Consider the following 19,979-nt stretch of genomic DNA (forward strand, 5'->3'; position numbering starts at 1 on the left):
CCAAAACAGAGCCTAGGAAGAAATTTGAAACCACTGAGAAATCGACTCAAACCAAAATCAGAATGGACCAAATAACCTTGACAATTATCCTGCAAATTCCTTTTATGTCCAGTCAAAACTAGATTCAATCGAAATCCAGCTCAGTGAGTCTTACAACCCTTCGAAATCAGCAGATGCAACTACCAGGCCTTGAACTCGAACACTGTTGGGAGTTTAAAAATGGAAATTTCAATGGAATACTAACCTATTTTTTTGGTTTTCTATCAGATTTCTACTGTATTTTTTTGGCTTTTGAAATTTTGAATTTCAGTTTTTAGATCTAAAAATGAAGAGAATTTTTGTGAGGGATCATTTTTATGGCTCGAAGTTCCCCCTTCCTCAAGGCAATGGTCATGCCTTTTTATAGGTACTACCAAAGAGTAAATCAGATTTTGGATTTCTTTTTAGTATCTCCCTTATTTTCAGTTTGGTCCTCTTATTTCTAACTTGTTACTCAAGTAAGCACCTCTATTGTGCTACCATCTACAGTAAAGTACCCTTCTAGAAGGCCCTAGGGTGCTCTTTTATCTAGGCAATTCCTCTACTACCCTTACCCCTTTTTTGAAATTACCAATCCTTAAAGAACTTACCATTTTCCCATGTCTAAACTACCCTTATTACCTCTTAAAATTACTAACTTCAGTTGGCTATACTAGACCCATTTACCCTTAGCTGAAGTTAGCTAACAAATGAATTATTCAGCTATATCCAAACAGACTATCTTAAACACTATTTCAATTACTACTAAAATTGAACAACAATTAATACTACCTGAAATCAGTCTCAAACGACTTCCAAATCCAACTTCATGAAAACAGGACACAGGTCAATCTAATTATACCAACGACCCAATATTAAATAAGTATTCAAAATCTAAACCGAAGAAAGAATCGATATTAACCTAAACCTATAGCTAATAGTTAACGGACAGAATTGTATCAACCCAAAACTAATCGATTAAGATGATTAAAACTATGATCGATTACTAAACAAAGCGTGAATCAAACCAAATTAGAACTAGAGATGGAAAAACTTACTAACTAAACACAAGACTAACAAGACACTTACTGAAATCAAAATCAAAAACTGTAACTAAAACTTCACTCAAAAAAGGAAAAGAAAAATGAAAGTAAAAGAATGAAACAAGAAAACTCACTGAAGCACGAAAACTCTGGCCAGTCGCTGACATCCGAATCTTTTCATATTTTTTACACGCAACGTCCCTAACCATGTGTTCTTACAAGAGAACACATGGTTAAGGATATTACGGTTCGAAATCATAAAGATTTTGGTTTAGGGTTTTGGCCAGAAATTCTTAGATCTGAAATTCGAGCCGCTTCACAGAGATTTGAAGGAAAATAGTCATGGATTTGGGTTGAGGTAAGTCCGGGGATTGTGTGGTATGATTTTGGGCTGGTTTGGATGAACTTGCGACTTGGCCGGAAAACTTCAAACTGAGATTCGACGAACTCTGGCAACATTCGAGGGAAACCAATAACGGGAATGGAAAGAGGGATTCATGGGGGATCTATGGTGTTAATTTGGGTTTGAACGGTGTAAGTGACGTTCACCGCCGGCGAGGGATTTGGGGGCAGCGCGGATTAGGGTTCATGAAGATGAAGGACACGGTACGAATGAGGTGAGGGGGGGAATTTCGGACACTTATATACCAAACATCCTAGTTAGATCCGGACCGTTGGATTGATGAGATCCAACGGTCATGATTGAAGGCTGGGGAGACGACGTCTTTTTGGACTGGATTGGGGTAGGCCGGGTATTGAAGCATTGGGCCTGGATCTGGTTGGAATGGGTCTAAGGGCGTTTGGCCTGAAAATTTTCAACGAATTGGCCCAAATTTGGGTCTTTATTAAGACCACTTTTCTAACCTTATTTTCTTTTCTCTTTTATTTCCTTTTCTCATTTTTAATTTTTTTATAATTTTTATAAAGATGCAAAACTAACATAAAATCCTAATTATTTCAAAACAAAGACTAATTAATTCCTAAAATTATTTAAAGACTAATTTTGTGATTTTTCACGTTTTGTTCTAAACAAATTAACCCCTAATCGGTCCTAAAAATATAAAATTATATCCTAAAACGCGAATGCATATTTTTGTGTTTTATATGAATCAACATGCACCAATAAAATGCAAACAATTAACACGAAATGACACCAAAAATTCACAAGAATTGTAAAAATAAAGGAAAATCATTTTGTTTGAATTTTTGGGAATTATTCATATATAGGGCAAAAATCACGTGCTCACAGCTGCCCCTCTCTTCGTTAAACTTCATACTCCTAGCATCAACTTCTCTAACAACTAGCATAAAATAGATCACGTATTTTTAGAGTCCCATTAATAAATTTAATTGTTGTTACCATTTTCATAGTAAATAGTCTAGCGCCCACCGTGGGGCTAAAAATAATAATGATTATTTTCTTGCTGGTTTCATTGCACAAACGCAAGTTATCTTTCACACTTTTTCTTGCCCAAGATCTCTTGATTTCAGGTCAAAATGTTTTGCTCGGTAAACAGGGTTGAGAACGACTACCTCGAAAATCACAGCAGAAACGGTGTGGTTGTTCCAGTCATTGGCGTGCCACCGCAGAATCTCGATAACGTGCCCAGACAGATTCTAGTGGACACGGATTCACAGGATGCACAACAGGTCGATGAAACCTCACACACCGACAGAAGCATACGGCATGGCGACAGACAGGAAGCCCAAAAAACCCCAGCCCAGGAAGAACAGGAAGTTAGCCTTCATGTTATTTTTGAAATGTTGCAGGCACAACAATTGACCATCGCTCAGTTACAAAGCCGTCCGAAGACTCCCAGTACAGCAGCGCTGGAAACGGCTCCCCCCGCCGAACAAGTACCCGAGAGATCGAGCAATAACGGATCGGTAGTTGATCCCGCCATCGTAAAAAAGCTGGAGGACCTCACCAAAAGATCGAGTCAGGTGAGAAAATGATAGCAGCCAACGATAAGAAGATCGAAACTTACAACTTCAGAGTCGACCAAATACCGGGCGTACCTCTAGTCTTGAAGGGTGTAGATTCGCGGAAGTTCGTGCAATGGCCATTCCCCGAGGAAACGGCCTCGGAACCCATTCCAAAGAAGTTCAGAACGCCGGAACTCCCTCAGTACAGCGGGACCTCAGATCCCAATGAACACATCACTGCCTATACGTGCACGGTAAAAGGCAATGACTTAAAAGACGACAAGATCGAGTCCGTCTTATTGAAGAGGTTAGGGGAAACACTCTCGAAAGGGGTCATGATGTGGCATCATAACCTAGTGCCCAACCCCATAGACTCACCTACCATACCGACAGATTCCTCCATAAAGTCACACGTTGGTGCCATCAAAGTAACGGCGAGAATACCCGACACATCCAGGACTGAGCAAAGGGAGAATGAATTGCTGCGAGAATTCGCATCTCATCCCCAGGTGGAAGAATGGGATTACCCTCGGTCTCAGATGATTGGGCGGTACAGGCCTTCACTCAAAGCCTAAATAAACCAAGTCCGACGATTTCAAGGCAGTTAAAACAAAACTTGATCGGGTACCCAGCTGAGATTTGGTCAAATGCCCATATCCAGCACCAGTTGCAAACCAGGGTCGTGGATGACCATCCAGGAGCCCCCTCGGGCTCAGTGCTCCCAAATAGGCTCCTGGCAAAGAAACCAATGCCAAACAGAGAAAGGTACCGCCCGTACACCGCAGATAGAAGGAGCGCCCTGAGATGCAATCTACTTCGCAACGATCGGAGAATCGATCGAGGACAATATATTCGAGGAATCATTAATAGAGCCATATTCGACGGGGACTCAATGTCAGCGAGGGTGCCTCGTTCATCAAGATACAATTTCAACATCGTTGTATCAGACGTCGTGTTCACCGTCAGCGAAACCAGGGATACCAGATGGCCCAGACCCATTCAGCAGAATCCCTCTTAGAGGAATCACAGCTTGGTGTGTGAACTGTGTAACAAGTGCGGCAGCGAGGCCGAGGAGGGCCACCAGCTTCGAAGGAAAAAAGCCAAGTCACTTAACAAAAATCACCGCCGAGAACTGACGAGCAACTGAATTCAAGTTCAGTCCCGAGTAGGGAAGGCAGCCAGGAAGAACAAAGCAAATAGGCCACAGCGTATTACCACGATAGTGGAGGGGCGACGACGCTTCCCAGGAACTCGTAAAAGGGAGAGCAAAAATACTCGTCACCAGAGAAAGGCAAATCTGGGGATATATCCCCGAGGACACCCTCATAATCAGCAAAGAGGGCACCGAGACCTTGTCTTGGCCTCACACTGATGCACTGGTAACTTTCTTCCTCACTCGATCCATTTTAAATAAAACATGTGCTCATGAATTCAGGTGGCTCGATCAACGCTGTTGGGTTGAGGGTAATAGGGCAACTCGGACCGCCAGGTCAAATCACTCTTGCCTATCGAATCTTTGGCGAATTCCAAACGGCGGTCGCAATGACAAGGAGAGAGACCGTTCTCTCAGTTCAGCGTGGCTGGCCTAGACCGGAATGCCGAGTTCTGTATCATCAAAGGAGGCGCAAGGCACGGACGCCTTATTCTGACGAACGCGGACGCACCGCACGAGGGCAGTACCATCCCCCCTTCACCAAAAGGATGAAATTCCATGCAGGGGACAGAATTAAAACTGTCGGCAGAAAGCAACACGCGGCAAGAGGAAAAGTCTGCATCACATAACGCATCGCTGACACCAATATCTCCACTCTCGAAAGAGTCAATGGGTAAGCGAACCATGTTTTCGGCCAACCCGATCGAACACAGTGGAGGGTTGTACTAGAGTCCTCGCTCCGAAATGGCATGGACATATCGGACATTGGAACATCACCTACGCACCCCGTGGTAAGATAAAACTACCCCCCCCCCTTCTTTATTTTACACTAACCTGCATGCAGACACCCGGCCAGGGCGTTCGAAAGGGTAAACTCTAACCGAAGATCCCAAGGCCTTAATAGCACCCGTCGCACTCTTACCCCTCAGCCAGACTTCCCCCCAAAGAAGGTCTCGCCAGCGAGGTTCTTAGCGGAGCGACGTGCCTCCTGGGAAGGATTCAACAAGCCTACCGGACTTTCTTCGCAATCAACCCCGTACCGGGAAAGGACAAATGAGGTCCCAATAGGAATCATGTACCGGGCCGAACGGTCAAAGGAACCATGCTCGCGCGGGCCGAGCTCACAACAACGAAACAACATGTATTTTTGCCAAGCAATTAAAGAATATCTTTCAGCATCTCATACTCCAAAAAAGAAAACTTTGGCATGCTCACGGCAAAGACTCCCTCCACAGAATACGTCCCGAAATACTCGGACACTTAGCGTCGACAATTTGGCACCCATGCATTCCTCTCGGGCTAGGCTCTCGCGTGTCCGAGATCTGATCAGATCTACCAGCGACCGGTTTACGGAACAAGGAGTTAAGCAAGGGCCAAGCCCCTTTCTCAGACCTTTCTATAATATAAGGTAAGCTTTTTGGAACCCTAGTTTTGGAGTTTTCCCCAACCAACTTATACCTTACTAATAAAAAGGGGCACGACCTCAGGGTCAGAACTCCAGGCTCATAAGGCCCCAACGAGGCAATTCCGAACTCACGAGTAATGGTCTTCAGACCTAAACAAACTCGATGACTCGGAGACTGACATCAATCGCCATACACTGGAAAACCCGAGGCCGTAAGACCCCGAGCGGGCAGACTCGGTCTAGCGAGATCTATTTTACATAGCAACAAAAACTGTAAGACCTCAACAGGCATGACAAACTATAAGACCTCAACAGGCAAGACAAACTGTGAGACCTCAATAGGCATGACAAACTGTAAGACCTCAACAGGCATGAAAATTTTGTAAGACCTTACTACAGGCATAAAACTCAATCCCGAAGTTTAGGCTATATATCTCATTTGTACGACTCCCGAAAGGGCATACCCTCGATATAGACGCCTAAACTATCACTCGGGATCAAAAATGGCTCCGGCCAAACACATATGACTACGGTCAAAACAGCTGCACCAGCCAAATTAACGCGACTCGGGGATGCTCGACCGTCGCTAACAAAATCGCAGGCCATTACTTTGAATCTACTTCAAAAAGAACTAGTTAAAAGAGGCTTCCCTCAACAGGCAAACGAGCTCCAACCATGTCAGCTCCAAATCACAAAGCTTTGAGCTACTCAGCCTACGAGCTAAACCTTTCGAGGTGCTCGAAGATCGCCACTAACGACTTGAAATCGAGGTTCTTCCCGAACCGACGATGGGTCAGGCACAATTATTTCAAAAAGGCCTTAACGAGAGGAAAACAAAGCCTATAATATGCCCACGGGCAAAAGCGTAAGAGCCATTGTCGCAAGCCAAACGAGTCTCATGGCCGCACACTAAAAGGTCTCAACGACCAAAAGCGTAAGAGCCACTGCTGCCAGCTAAAGAAAATTGAAAACTTGGGGATTAAAATGAGCTCGAGTCATAACGCGATTCGGATACTGGATCCAAAATAGTTAACTATACATGTCTAAGGGCACAGCGTAAGAGCCATCGTCGCCAGCTTCACGAGCCTCAGGGCCGCATACCTAAGAGGTCGCTTTGACCCAAGGCATATGAAAGCCATTTTCATCGGCCCATGCAGGCATAAAAACTTGAGGGTCAATTAAAGCACGAGTCATAACACGACTCGGAGACTAAACCCAAAATAGTTAAAATGCAAATGCCCAAAGTCTAGGCGCAAAAGCCATTTTTTATCTGCCCATGCAGGCATAAAAAACTTGAGGGCCAATTAAGCCCGAGTCGCAGCACGACTCGGAGACTAAACCCAAAATAGTTAAAATGCAAATGCCCAAGGGCAAGGCGCAAGAGTTGTTATCGTCCGCCCGTGCAGGCACAGGAGATTGAAGGTTAAGTAAGCTCGAATCAACGCCTGACTAGTAGACTCGGACCGAAACAGCTGGGCAAAGCAAGAGAGATGTAACGCCAGCTTGCACTAGAGATCGCGTCTACCGAGCGTACAAAAACTTCCAGGCCTGCCTGATGAGCTCCGGAGCCGTACTATGAATCTAAGGGTTCCCGCCAAACTCCGAAACCAGCCCGCCTGGTCAAAAGCAATGCGGAAAGAGGTACAAAGGAAATAAAGCTTCAAGTTTTCTTTTTTTACAAGCACAAAAGGTGCGCTCTCCATTTACAAACATGCTCTATGAATATCAAACACAAAATGGCAAAGTCTACGCTCCGCTCCAGAAGGTTACGGCCTACAATCCCCAGTTTCGCTCTCCATGACATCAGCAAAAAGTGACCGAGCATCATGCTCCTCTGCCCTCGCTCGAGCCAACTCCTCCGAGAGAACGAAGCCATTGGCGCCAATCTCTTCGAGTACCTCTCTTCAGGATCTGCAACGAACATATTCCTCGATCCTCTTTTCATGATCGAGGGCCCGCTTCAACTCGGCTTGGGCATCAGTAGCGTCCTTCAAATGAATCGCCATCTCCTTATCAGCCTTAGTCCGACTCAATGTTGCTTCAGCCCGAGCATCTATTATATCATCCCTGATCTTCGAGAGATCGAACTCGAGCTTCGTGATCATATCCACTTAAACTGAAGCGTTGTCACGAGCCAAGCGGAGTTAGGCCTCGAAGGCGGGAACTTTAGCCAATGCACCCTTCTCCTCTAAAGCTTGAGCCTGCACCCGAGCCCTCATTCACCACAAGCATTCCTAACTCGGTCGGCTTTGCCTCTAATGTACTCCAGAGCCTCCGTCTTTTTCTGCAACTAAGATAAGCAAAAGGATTAACCTTAAGGGTCAAAAAGGCTAAATGCGTACTACGAGAGGTTACTTGCTCCATCAAATAGCTCTCGTAATTCGAGCTCTGGTACGCCTCATATCGCCAGTGCATCAACTCAACCTCCTTCTCCTCGCTGAGGAGCCTAAGGGACTCACCCTCATCCAGAGCTTTCCGACGCCTAGCCCCATGATGGAGCAGCTCAGACCTAAGCCTATCAAAGGCCTGCATAAGGAAAACTCGATAAGAAAAGGAAGACGCGAAATGCAGAAGGACTACGCCGAAACTCACCACAAAGTGAAGACGAGGGACTTCCTCGAAGGCCGAGCACACTCCTATTGGTCCAGCCCCTCCGGCCCTGGAAGAGCCAACCTCGGTCGAGGCATGATCACTCGGAGGACCCACCGCTTAGGAACCAAAGACTTCGAGAACAGCAGGCTCGAGCGATGCTCTCTCCTCGAAGACACGGGCCCATTTAGCCCCGCTAAAAGCTCCATCGCACTGCGAGTGCAAATCCCGTTTATCGCCATCGTCCCCTGGCTCAAAAGCCGACAACTCCTCCCCCTCTCCGAAGGAGCACAGCCTCGCCCTTAGGGGACCGTCCGATACCTACAACGCCCATATAACCACTACAGAAGAAGGAAGGAAGACATAACTACTAAATCCGCTCTCGCTATAGGCAGAACTGGCAAAACACGGGGCGCGCCGCCTAAGAATATTACTCCATTTTCCAACAGATAATACGGGTTCCTAAGGTATAATACCAGCAATCAGCACTCGGGCAAAGCGACTTATCCATGCCCGGTATCTGCCGCCCCTGGCGACAGCGATTAAAGGCATGATCGACTGGTGCCATGGAGTCAGCGGACCCCGATGATCCGAAATACCGAGAGGGAGCTTACCCCCCCCCCCTTCCTGTTAGATAAATCCCGACATTGCCACCATGGCAGTCGCAAAATTAAAAGACGAAAGGGCGGAAAGATGTACAGGCGTACTAATACCGGAAACATGGCACGGGAAATAGCAACTGCGTGAGACAGGGTAACCCCTGAGAAGGCGGAAACAACCTCATGTTATATATGGGAAGAGCGGCGACGATTCGAAGCCGACTGAAGATACTAACCAATAGCACCCTCTCCAGCCTCAAGACGATACCCGATCTCGAAGACCTCCGCCATAATAAGGCGGTGCTCCAGAGAGCCAACAACGCCTTCACCAACACAAGGGTGGCACGCGACTTCGAAGATCTCCATCAAAGGGGACCAGTGTATAAAGAGATAAGCATTTTCCGAACGTCGCCCGTGTGAACCAGGCTCTGGGTGCAGTCCAGGATGGTCCGAATGCGAGCGAGCCTTCGCTCAGGGACTACTTTCAAGAAATCATAAGCATCCCCCATCCATAGGTCCCCGAGCGAATTTCTTCTCAAAGGTTATTATGAGGCCCAAAAACATTATCCTCATTCTCACGCGAAGTCATGGTCCCGGCAGCCCGAGGTTATTGGCCTTATTCGGGTTCAGTCTGAGGAACCACAAAGGGCCCCGCGCGAAGCCATATCCGTCAACTGAAGGCCAGAAGGAATACTCGCATCCGGGCTTAGTATCAGCAATGACAAGTGGGATCGTGCGTTCGAATCCACCGCAAACAAAAAGAAATACAGCAAGTATCAAAGGAAGGAGCTAAGAAAATATCTTTGTATTCATAAATGTTTGCTTACATCGGCCCTCGAGGGGTCCTTACATATAATTTCAAAATCCCGCAAGGGGATCTTTACACAGGAACAAAGAAGCTAAGGGTATGCATACAACAAAAGTCTGGAATCTAGCTTATTCCCAAAATACGGCATCTTTGGCATCATCTCCTCGGGCGTGCGACCTCAAAGACAATATCTTCCAAGTTCGATCCCATTCGGGACCTCATCTCGACCCTTCCGGAATGGCATCTTCAAAAGGAAGGATATAGAAGAGGAAAGCGACGAAGAAGAGCAAAGTGACAAAGGAGAAGCCGAAAGAAGACAAGAAGTGGCTGGGTGAAAAATCTGGCCAGTACGAACTCCGCCAGTAATACTACTATAAAGCCACTTCTTGAGACATTGCCTCGGCCCGGGATGCGACAGCCAGTAGAGAGTATCGCCATACCCCCAGGAATCCAAATGGGGTATAATACGCCAAGTCGAAGAAAGAGAGTGAGCACGGTGTATAATCCGAGCCCCCTCTTGAGTAGCGATGCATAATCCAAGTTTCTCCCCGGATCGGAGAAAATCGGTCTTTTGTCTCATCTCCCCGAGCCTACATAGACAGCAACAACAACAGCAACGACAACAACAACAACAATAGCATCACAGCAGCACAACTTCGTCAGATCGGAGAAGGTTCGGGAGTTGGGCCATAGCGCACATGACGTCGGCATGAGACCTTAAGGCCATGAGCCTCAAACATGGTAAGACGGCAAAGAGCAAAAATAGAGAGAAAGGAGGATAGGATGGATATGAAGGTACTTGGATAAGAAAAACAACACCAGAGCACCCCCATTTATAAGGGGTAACAACACGGTCATCGAGGCTTTGTAAGACTAATCGACGGACGCAATTACTGCGTCTTAAAGAGCCGAATCGACAGCGGTACTTTCACCTTGGAGAACGGGAGTCGACAGTGCATTGAATGATGTCAAATACACAAGTCTGTGGGACATCCCGGTTGTCGCAAAAGCTCGCACCACATGTTGCATCATTTGTATGACGCCACCGCGAGAAGCTCATAGAATCAGGTGTTAGAATCATTTCCCATCGCTTCGTTTTGGGAAACGCGGAGACTATCTGTATGCAACAAAATCAGAGGGCTTAACTTCTTGCTACCTAGCCACTTTGGGAGAACACCTCGAGACCCCGAGGACATGGAGTTGTGACCGAGTCCCCTCCCTCGGGGCTCGTCGAGGCCCGACTCAAAGAAGACGAAGATCGAAGCTAGAGCAAAAGGGGAAATTCCCAAGACACGCGGCTAAGTCTGATAAAGTCGGCCTACCTAGAGCCTGTGTCGAGGCGTCACGTCTAGCCTTCCCATCTCCATGCTTTTACAATTAATGTATGTTGTATTATAACCGGATTTCCCTCCTATATAAAGGGAATTCACACCACCTTGTAAGGGGCGACTATGGCTCCAACTATTCTACACAAGATAAATAATATCTCTTTCTCTCTTTTTTCTCTCTAATTTGCTCGCCCTTACTCGCTCGAGGCCACTCTCAACATTTATTTTTTTCATACTTGTTCTTTATTTATTGCTTGGCATTGGCCATAAAGAGCCTTCTATGATTATATTCTAATGGTTATCCCTTCCCCGGCTACCCTCGATAGCTCGAGCTCGAGCCGAATATCGACCTCGAGGCCCCTTATCAACCAGTCTGAAGCCTGGGCGGCAAGCCCCTCGGTTTGATTACTGTCTCGTTTTAGCTTGTCTCTTCGTTAAACTTCATACTCCTAGCATCAACTGCTCTAACAACTAGCATAAAAATAGATCACGTATTTTTAGAGCCTCATTAACAAATTTAATTGTTGTTACCATTTTCACGGTAAACACACCCATTCTGAACTACGGTATGACTTGATCCTCTTCACCGAGGTACGTATGTAGCTTAGAGTTTCATTCTGGGTTCAGTCGCATAAGTTCAAAAGATACATAATCCCCAATCATTGTCCGAATGAAGTACGATGGAGTGTAATTCATTCAATCAGCATTTGAAAATCGATCTAAGATACCATTCTTTTGCTAAACTTTGGATCCCATTTGATTTAAAGGGGACATCCGCTATGGTAAATTAGCGTCTTCAATAAAATTATTAATATCTTTTAGGAGGCTTACAAACATTTGCATTGAAGTACGGGGATTCGTTATGCCTTCATGTTCGTCAAACCTTCAAGTTTTTGGTGTACCGTCACGACGCTTCAAATTCAGTGAGACTTGAACCCAAGATGTCTGGCGAGAATGAAGCTATTGAATTTCAATTTCTGACAATTAAAAAGGTCCTAAAATCTCGAGGCTTTCATACCAAGATACAAAAATTTTGGTGAAGTCGCACTAATTTGGAACTATCGGCATATCAGAAATCAAAGTTGACTTCGAAATATTATCTGAATGTATCCTTAAGGAAATAAATCTTGCATTTTGGATATGTTATAGATTTGGAAATTAAGTTTCCATTAGATTAAACGGTTTGTGATTTCGACGTTCCTATAGCAAAATACAAAACTTTTGGCAAAATCGCGCAAATTTGAAATCGTCAGTGTGTCAGAATTTAATATTGACTTCGAAATATTATCTGAAACTATCCTTAAGGCATTAAATTTTGCATTTTGGATATGTTATATATTGGGAAGTTATGTTACCAATAGATCAAACGGTTCGGGATTTCGACGTTCCTAATTCAAGATACAAAACTTTGGCGATGTCGCGCAAACATGAAATTGTCGATGTGTCAGAATTTAGTATTAACTTCGAAATATTATCTGAATGTATCCTTTGTGCAATAAATCTTCACATTCACCACTCTTCAAGTTGAAATATTTAAGCCCTCCAAGTTGAAGTTTCCAAGTCTGTCAGTCTTCAAGTTTCAGTCTTCAAATTCGTCGGTCTTAAAGTCTATTTAAACCTTCAAGTTGAAGTCTTCAAGTTGAGGTCCTCAAACTCATAGGTCTTCAAGTGGAACTATTTGAGCCCTCAAATTTTTCAGATTGAAACGTCAAAGTCCGCCGAATCTTCAATTTTGTAGGTCTTCAAGTTGAAATGTGCAAAGTCTGCCAAATCTTCAAAGTTTTTCAAGTGTTCAAGTCGACGTCATCAAGTACATGAAGTCTTCGAGTTGAAGCTTTATAACTTTTTAATCTTAAGGTGGACATATAAGTTCCTTTACACCTTAAGTTGGCATCTTCGTGGGTTTGTCCTTAAAAGTAAACTATAACTTTTCAATCTTAAGGTGGACATATAAGTCCCTTTGCACCTTAAGTTGGCCTCTTTGTAAGTTTTTTCTTAAAAGAAACTATAACTGTCCAATCTTAAGGTGGACATATGAGTCCCTTTACACCTTAAGTTGGCCTCTCCGATAGTCGGGTCATTTTGAGAGTAATCTCTCCGGTAGGTGGACCACATTGAGAGTAATCTCTCTTGTAGTCGGGTCATTTTAAGAGTAATTTGTCCGATAGTTGGGCCACATTGAGAGTAATCTCTCTGGTAGTCGGGCCATATTGAGAGTAATCTCTCCGGTAGTCAAGCCATATTGAGAATAATCACTCCGTAATCGGGTCATTTTGAGAGTAATCTCTCTAGTAGTCAGGTCACATTGAGAGTAATCTCTCCGATAGTCAGGCCACATTAAGAGTAATCTCTCCGGTAGTCGGGCCATGAGAGTAATCTCTCCGATATTCGGGCAGGGATGAGTACTCATCCCCTCACACCCTAAGATTGTCTTCTTCATGTATGGATCATCTCGTTAAACAAGGACGCATCCTTCTTGTTTCACCTTCAAAAAAGGACAATAAAATATAGAAAGCACAAAAAAAGAAGAAGAAATTACATTCGCGTCAATGCTTCCAAGTTGTCAAAAGTAGACTCAAAGTGATTTGCAAACGCCGAAAGTGATGCTTATAGAGTAAAGAGTATATTGTATTTATAGATGTCAAAAGGTGATTGTTGAAAGTGAAGTGTCGATGTGGGATCAGGTATATAAGGAGGCTGCTGCAATTGTTTTCCGTATAGGATTCGTTTAATCACGGCGGAAACAATGAATCCAAGAGAAACTTGAATTGTTGTAGGAATTGCCAACTTACTAGGAAATTACGTCTAGTTATGATAATAAGAAAAGGCTTCCTTTTCCCAATAGGGAATGTATATCAGGCAGCGATAACGATTTCACAATGAAATCAAATTTCAATGCTTTTGTCTTATTCTTATTCCAAGCAAATGGTCATTATATTGATTAAGTAATTGCTTGGACAATCATATGTGCTCTACAATGGTCTAAGCCAAATTTGACTAGTACTTCATTACCCATTTTTGATTTTGACACAGTCTATACCTCAATAAGTCTTGAAGTATGAGGCATTTGTAGGTAATTAAAATTTTATTGAATTTAATTTTATAAGAAGTTTGAAATTAATTTCAAATAAAATATATTTTGAATCTAAATAAATATTATGGGCTAATATAATTGAATTCATTATATAAGTCCAATATATATAAATTAAATAAATAAGTCTTAATTCATTGGGTTAGCCCATTTAATTGGGCTAAAGTGATGGTCAAAATTACACGGGGCGCCCTATTTGGTCGCCCCTATTTAACTTATACCCATTTTTTTAAAAAGTTTTAACTTGTACCCACTTTTTAAAATAATTTCAGCCTCATTTCTCCTCCTTCTCCTCCTCCTCCTTCTTCTTCTTCTTCTCCTTCTTCTTCTTCTTCCTTTTCTTCTTCTTCTTCTTCTTCTTTCTTCTGCTGTTGGTGCTGCTATGAAACTTCATTTCATGGAATGATTGTCATAAGTATGTTTATCAAATTATTTAAAAACAAATTATAAATAATTACGTAAGTTAGTAGACAATAACTTAAGAAAATTACGTCCTACTATGCTGCTACTTTTCTTAATTTCTTTTGAAAAATAAACCAACATTGAGTCAAATATTCTCTTATAGTGACGGAACGACATTCATTATTGGTAAAGATATACGTTCAGATCCCAAGGTTGCTCGTAGACATGTATGGATCGTTCTTCCGGTATAATGAACCAAGTTCCCTTTTCCTATCAATGAATTTACTTACATGTCGTCTGTGTCTTCTCAATGCAGATTGGATATTGTCCTCAGTTTGATGCTTTACTAGAAATTAAAAAACTTCAGCTTATATAGTGCTGAAGTTTTTACAAATGAACTAAATAACTTCAGCATCTCTGCTGAAGTTTTTGAAAAAGCTTATCTAAGATAAAAAAAAAACTTCAGCTTATTTAGTGCTGAAGCTTTTATAAATGAACTAAATAACTTCAGCATCTTCTGCTGAAGTTTTTGAAAAAGATTAATGACAAAACTAATGAATCCAGGACAAAAAAACTTCAGCTACTATGCTTAAGTTCAGCAATTACAAACAAAAATTTCAGCAAATAGGTAACAAAACTTCAGCTACTATGCTTAAGTTCAGCAATTACAAACAAAAACTTCAGCACACTTGCTACTTCAGGCCCGTCTACTAGAATGCTGAAGTTTTGCGTGATTACCTTTGCTACTTCAGCCTCGTATGCTGAAGTTACGCGAAAAAGTGGGTACGCTTGCAATTTTTTTTACAAAGCGGGCACAAGTTAAAACGTGACCCTAAAAGCGAGTATAGATGCAAATCCCCCAAAGTGATGAGCCCATTTCATTAAGCCCAATATGTCATTTTCCTAGAGACCCAGTTTGGTGCCACGTATCAAATGACCTGGCACGCCAAGTCAAGAGAAAGAGTCAATAGGATCATGTCACGTATCAAAATGACAAGGCATACCAAGTCACATTAAAAGACTAATGAAATCGCATCACGTGTGCAAGTGACATGTTCTGGCCAATCAAATGTGGTCATGTCATACTTTAATTTGATTGGTCAGAAAGAGTTTGTTCTTATCACAACTCTTCTCTTCCACAACTATAAATAGGGGTCTTTATAACTCAGATAAGACACGAGAAGCTATAACAAAAAGCAATAGAGAGTTCGTGGATCAAACGCCGCAAATTTCTCAACAAGTTTCAAGCTTCAAGAAATTAAGTTCAAGCTCAAGAACGAAGAACAAAAATCAAGTTCAAGCTCAAGAACGAAGGACAAATCAAAATCAAGTTCAAGCAATCAAGCTAAAGCTCAAGAACAAGATCATCGTTCGTAGCAACAACTACATATTCAAAATCAAGCTCAAAGACCCTTGAATTTATTTACAATTGGAAAGAAGAATCAGAGGATTTATAGAGATTGTGACACTCAAATATTCAAAATAAAATACTACGATTGTTACGATATTTTTCAATCTTGATTTTATTTTCTCGACGCAAATTTATTGTCTACAATATTAATGGATATAAAGTACCTCCCAGGACCAGAGTACTAATCAATTCGTGGGCACTCGGAAGAGATCCAGAAAGTTGGCATGACCCTGAGAGTTTTATACAAGAGAGATTTGAAAATTCTTCTGTTGACTTTATTGGAAATCACTTTCAGCTTATTCCATTTGATGCAGGAAAAAGAATTTGTCCAAGAATGTAATTTGGTTCAGCTAATGTTAAACATCCTTTGGCTCGGCTCCTCTACCACTTTAACTGGGCGCTTCCATATGGAATTAGTCCAGAAGATCTAATTGAAAAGGATGGATTAAGTGCAGCGAAAGAAAAAGATCTGTGCTTGATTGCCTTAGGTTACAAAAGTGACGAAATTTTTTGATATTGTGGTTTAAATGGTGAATGTTCATACCGTATATGGTGCTTCACCTCCTTTAGTTTGGTATATATTCGTGTCTCCCATTTATCATTGAAGTTTAACCTGAAAATGAGCAAAGAACAAGATTCACAGTTGGTTGTACAATCTTGGTTCAGAAGGTCGGACCAAAGAATCCGGTCCACCGTTTTGTGTAGTAAGTAATAATATGATCACATTTTGTTTCTCTTTTTGAAACCGATTAAGCAATTAACATGTAACTTCCTATCAGATTATTCCTATCATGAGATCAACAATAGTAATATAGTTTTAACATGAATAAAGATCTATGTGTGAGCTTGATCCGCGCAGGGCCTTGCTAGGACTTTACATGATGGTGAATTATATCTAACCAAGTCAACCAAAAGTGAAAATTTATGCTTTAATTTGGCAACCCAATACCAACTAGCAGAGTCCATTTCAAGATTATTAAGATACTTTGAACAAAATGGTAGAACTATAACTTCTTATTCAGATATGGTGGCTGTAAATTGACCTATATCAAAAATTACCAGATTGATCCAGATTTCTGCATTAAATATTTCAAGCTCCAAATTGGAGCAGCAGACAAACTTGCGATTACTGTTATTCCTCTATAAAAGAAGATAAATTTTGCTTGGTACCGAAGAATAATTCGAAAAGCCACACCCACATCGCCTATCCACTGTTTCTTATAGATCGATAATATAAAAATTCAAGCAGATATGCGCACCAGTGACCCAGAATTTTTAGGCATTGGTGAAATTTTCATCAATTCGACACAGAAACAACACTAGATCTGAGAAATATCAATAATTAACGACGAATTTCGGCAGGAAAACTAAGATTACTTGGTGATGATGAGGGAGAGAGGTTTGCTCTATTATGCGGCGGTAGAGGGAATATTTTGCCGCGAAATAAATTGGAGGGAGAATAAATTCTCGAAATAAATTGGAGGGAAAATTTTAATTCCCTTTTACCGACTTTTATTGACCAATGCTTTGAATTGCCAGTAAGAGGAGCATTCTTTCCCGGCAACTTCTCAAATGCCGCCAATATTTGTGCGCTGCAATTGGTTTTATTGCCATGGTTTTATCAGTGATGTATTATATTGTATTGTTATTTTAAATATAATATTTATTTTGATTATTACTTAAATTTTATTGTATTTATCATTAAATTTATTGTTACATAACGACGAAAAGTGTCACATTATAAAACGATCGATTTGGTGTAGTCGCTTCATTACCTTATTTTTTTTCTCATCTCGCCCTTCCTTATTATTAAATAATCTTATTTTATCCTTTACCTTATCTTTTTATATAATAATTCTACCTCGCGCTTTACTTTTTTTATATAGTATTTCAAATTTATTCTTAATATTGTTTGGTGCATGATATCACGAAATGACAACAAACAATATAATCTATCCAAATATATATACATTAAAATAATACAGTACAATATAATATTATATAATACATTATGAAATGATACCTAACAACCGGCCAAACAAACTGTTAATAAGAAGATAGAAAAGAGCATTTAAAGAACAACCTCATAATTGTTTTTTGTACAAAGATAAGCATCACATTTTTTTATAAAAATACTTCCTATAAAATCGTTGTTTATTTTCAAAAAGAAAAGTTCCTAGTAATGTATCATAAATCAAATTTTCACATGCAGCGCAACAGGAGCAGCTTGAAAGGAGGAAAAAAGAGGGGGCCCAGTTAACAAGAGATCTGCGCCTCATTTTCTTTGAATATTCAGAAGCAGCCACCAGTGGAAGTGTCGATATAATTTTCTTTGTAGATGGAATTGCCAAATTTAATTTAACAAATATTTCCGTCATCATCCGTGCAAGTGTCCATATAATTTTCTTTGTACGTGGAGTTGCCAGTTTGAATTTAACAAGTTTACATCACCAGCAGTGAAAGTGTCCGTATCATTTGCAACTTGATGTTAGTCTTTTTTTCGTTGTTGTAAAAAATAAATATTTTTAACCTTAGAGAAGCTTGACCGAGCAAGCTATAATCTTTAATTGATATTCAGTTCATAGAAAGTTTTTGACTCAAATAGTCTTTTGAATTTGGAGATAGTTTTATTTTCATTCCTATTTGATAGGTTATATATCTATCTCTGTTATGTTTTGATGATTTAACAAATTTACTGTTAAGAACCAGATAAGGAACCTGATACACATCTTCAAGAACTTAAAAATCAACAAGTCTACAGTTGGAAACACAGTTCAACTCTTCAGAGCCAAAGGAACAGCAGAGGGAACAGATAGCTACCAGTTCTCGAGGTGATTGTGTAAGTCAACTGCCCCAGTTGTAAAGTTTGATGCCTGCACACGCTACACTACAGAAACAGTGCAACACTCAACTTTATGGGGAATGCCTTTTACCTAACTTGCTTACATCATTCAAAGTGATGTCACAAATGAATTATTAACATCAAGCAAGGTAAAAACAAATCACTTGCACATTCAAGAATTGATCAAGCACTCTCGCAAATTATCCATTAATCTTGCAAGTAACTTTTAAGGGCATCGAGAATAAAGAACAACATAACAACGGACCAGTTCCCTGTATCAAGTTATTACATATCCTTAGTTGTGTTGTACCTTTGTTAAAGCACTCTACTTGTAATTCCTACTTAGCTTAGTTAGAAGTATTGTGTCGGAAATCTTTGTAAATCATAAACCCTTGTGTTTGTGTTTTGGCTAGAGTTAGTCAAGTTGTAAAGTCTTGGTAATAGAGTTATTACAAAGTAGCTTGTAATAGTGTTGTTACAAGTTAGTGAGAGATTAAGGGGTTAATTCCTAGGTTACAATAGTTTGTAATCTAAAGTTTACTCAGTAGTGAAGTTAAAATCCTACAAGGGTAGGTCGTGGTTTTTGATCTCGTGAGCTTGGAGTTTTTCATGTAAAATTCCATTGTGTCATTTACTTATTACAGTGTGCGTGTGGGAATACATAGAGAACCTGGTTCTCTATATAGTTTGATAGACCCTTAATTTCTATCAATTGGTACCAGGACGGGTTCTTTCTATCAGGTTAATACCTAGAAAGGATCCTCATGGATGCTCCGCCAAACTTCGAAGAAGGCCAGTCTACTAACAGACCACCAAGGTTCAACGACCAATATTATGGATAGTCGAAGACTAGGATGCACGACTTTATCATGGCTGAAGATTCTGAGCTATATGATGGACCCTTTGTTCCTACCAAAATTGTTGGTGACCCAGCTGTAACCATTTCCAAGACGAGGAAAGAATTCAATGACGCTAATCGAAAGGCCATAGAAAAGAATTTTCGTGCAAAGAAAATTCTTGTTTGTGGCATTGATCCTGATGAATATAACAGGATATCGGCATGCCAATCAACAAAAGAAATCTGGGAAGCCCTTCAGACGGCCCATGAAGGAATAACACAGGTCAAGCAATCAAAGATTGATATGCTTACAACTTAATACGAGCTTTTTAGGATGAAAGATGATGAATCCATCCAAGATATGCACACTCATTTCACATCTATCATCAATGAGCTTCACTCTCTTGGAGAAATCATTCCAAGAAACAAACTTGTCAGAATAATACTCAGTGTCCTGCCCAGCTCCTGGGAAAGCAAAGTGAACGTTATCACAGAGGCGAAGGACTTGCAGAAGCTAATCATTGAT

General features: G+C 41.4%; 1 long non-coding RNA gene and 1 pseudogene across 2 annotated transcripts; one reads left to right on the forward strand and one right to left on the reverse strand.

Annotated features, from left to right (window-relative positions):
* Positions 1 to 16,287, forward strand: part of LOC138872097 (premnaspirodiene oxygenase-like) — an 88,517-nt pseudogene extending 72,230 nt beyond the window's left edge.
* On the reverse strand, positions 14,244 to 17,237 carry LOC138872098 (uncharacterized). Of its 2 annotated transcripts, none has more exons than XR_011400528.1 (3): positions 16,833 to 17,237; positions 16,318 to 16,386; positions 14,244 to 14,348 (listed from the first exon to the last, which is right to left on the reverse strand). It is a non-coding gene; the product is annotated as an uncharacterized lncRNA (long non-coding RNA). The 2 variants fall into 2 exon arrangements; XR_011400527.1 differs by lacking the exon at positions 14,244 to 14,348 and adding an exon at positions 15,784 to 16,200.
* Between the last annotated feature and the right edge of the window lie 2,742 nt (positions 17,238 to 19,979).

This window comes from Nicotiana sylvestris, chromosome 6 (assembly GCF_000393655.2).
Source record: "Nicotiana sylvestris chromosome 6, ASM39365v2, whole genome shotgun sequence".
Taxonomy (NCBI): Eukaryota; Viridiplantae; Streptophyta; class Magnoliopsida; order Solanales; family Solanaceae; genus Nicotiana; species Nicotiana sylvestris.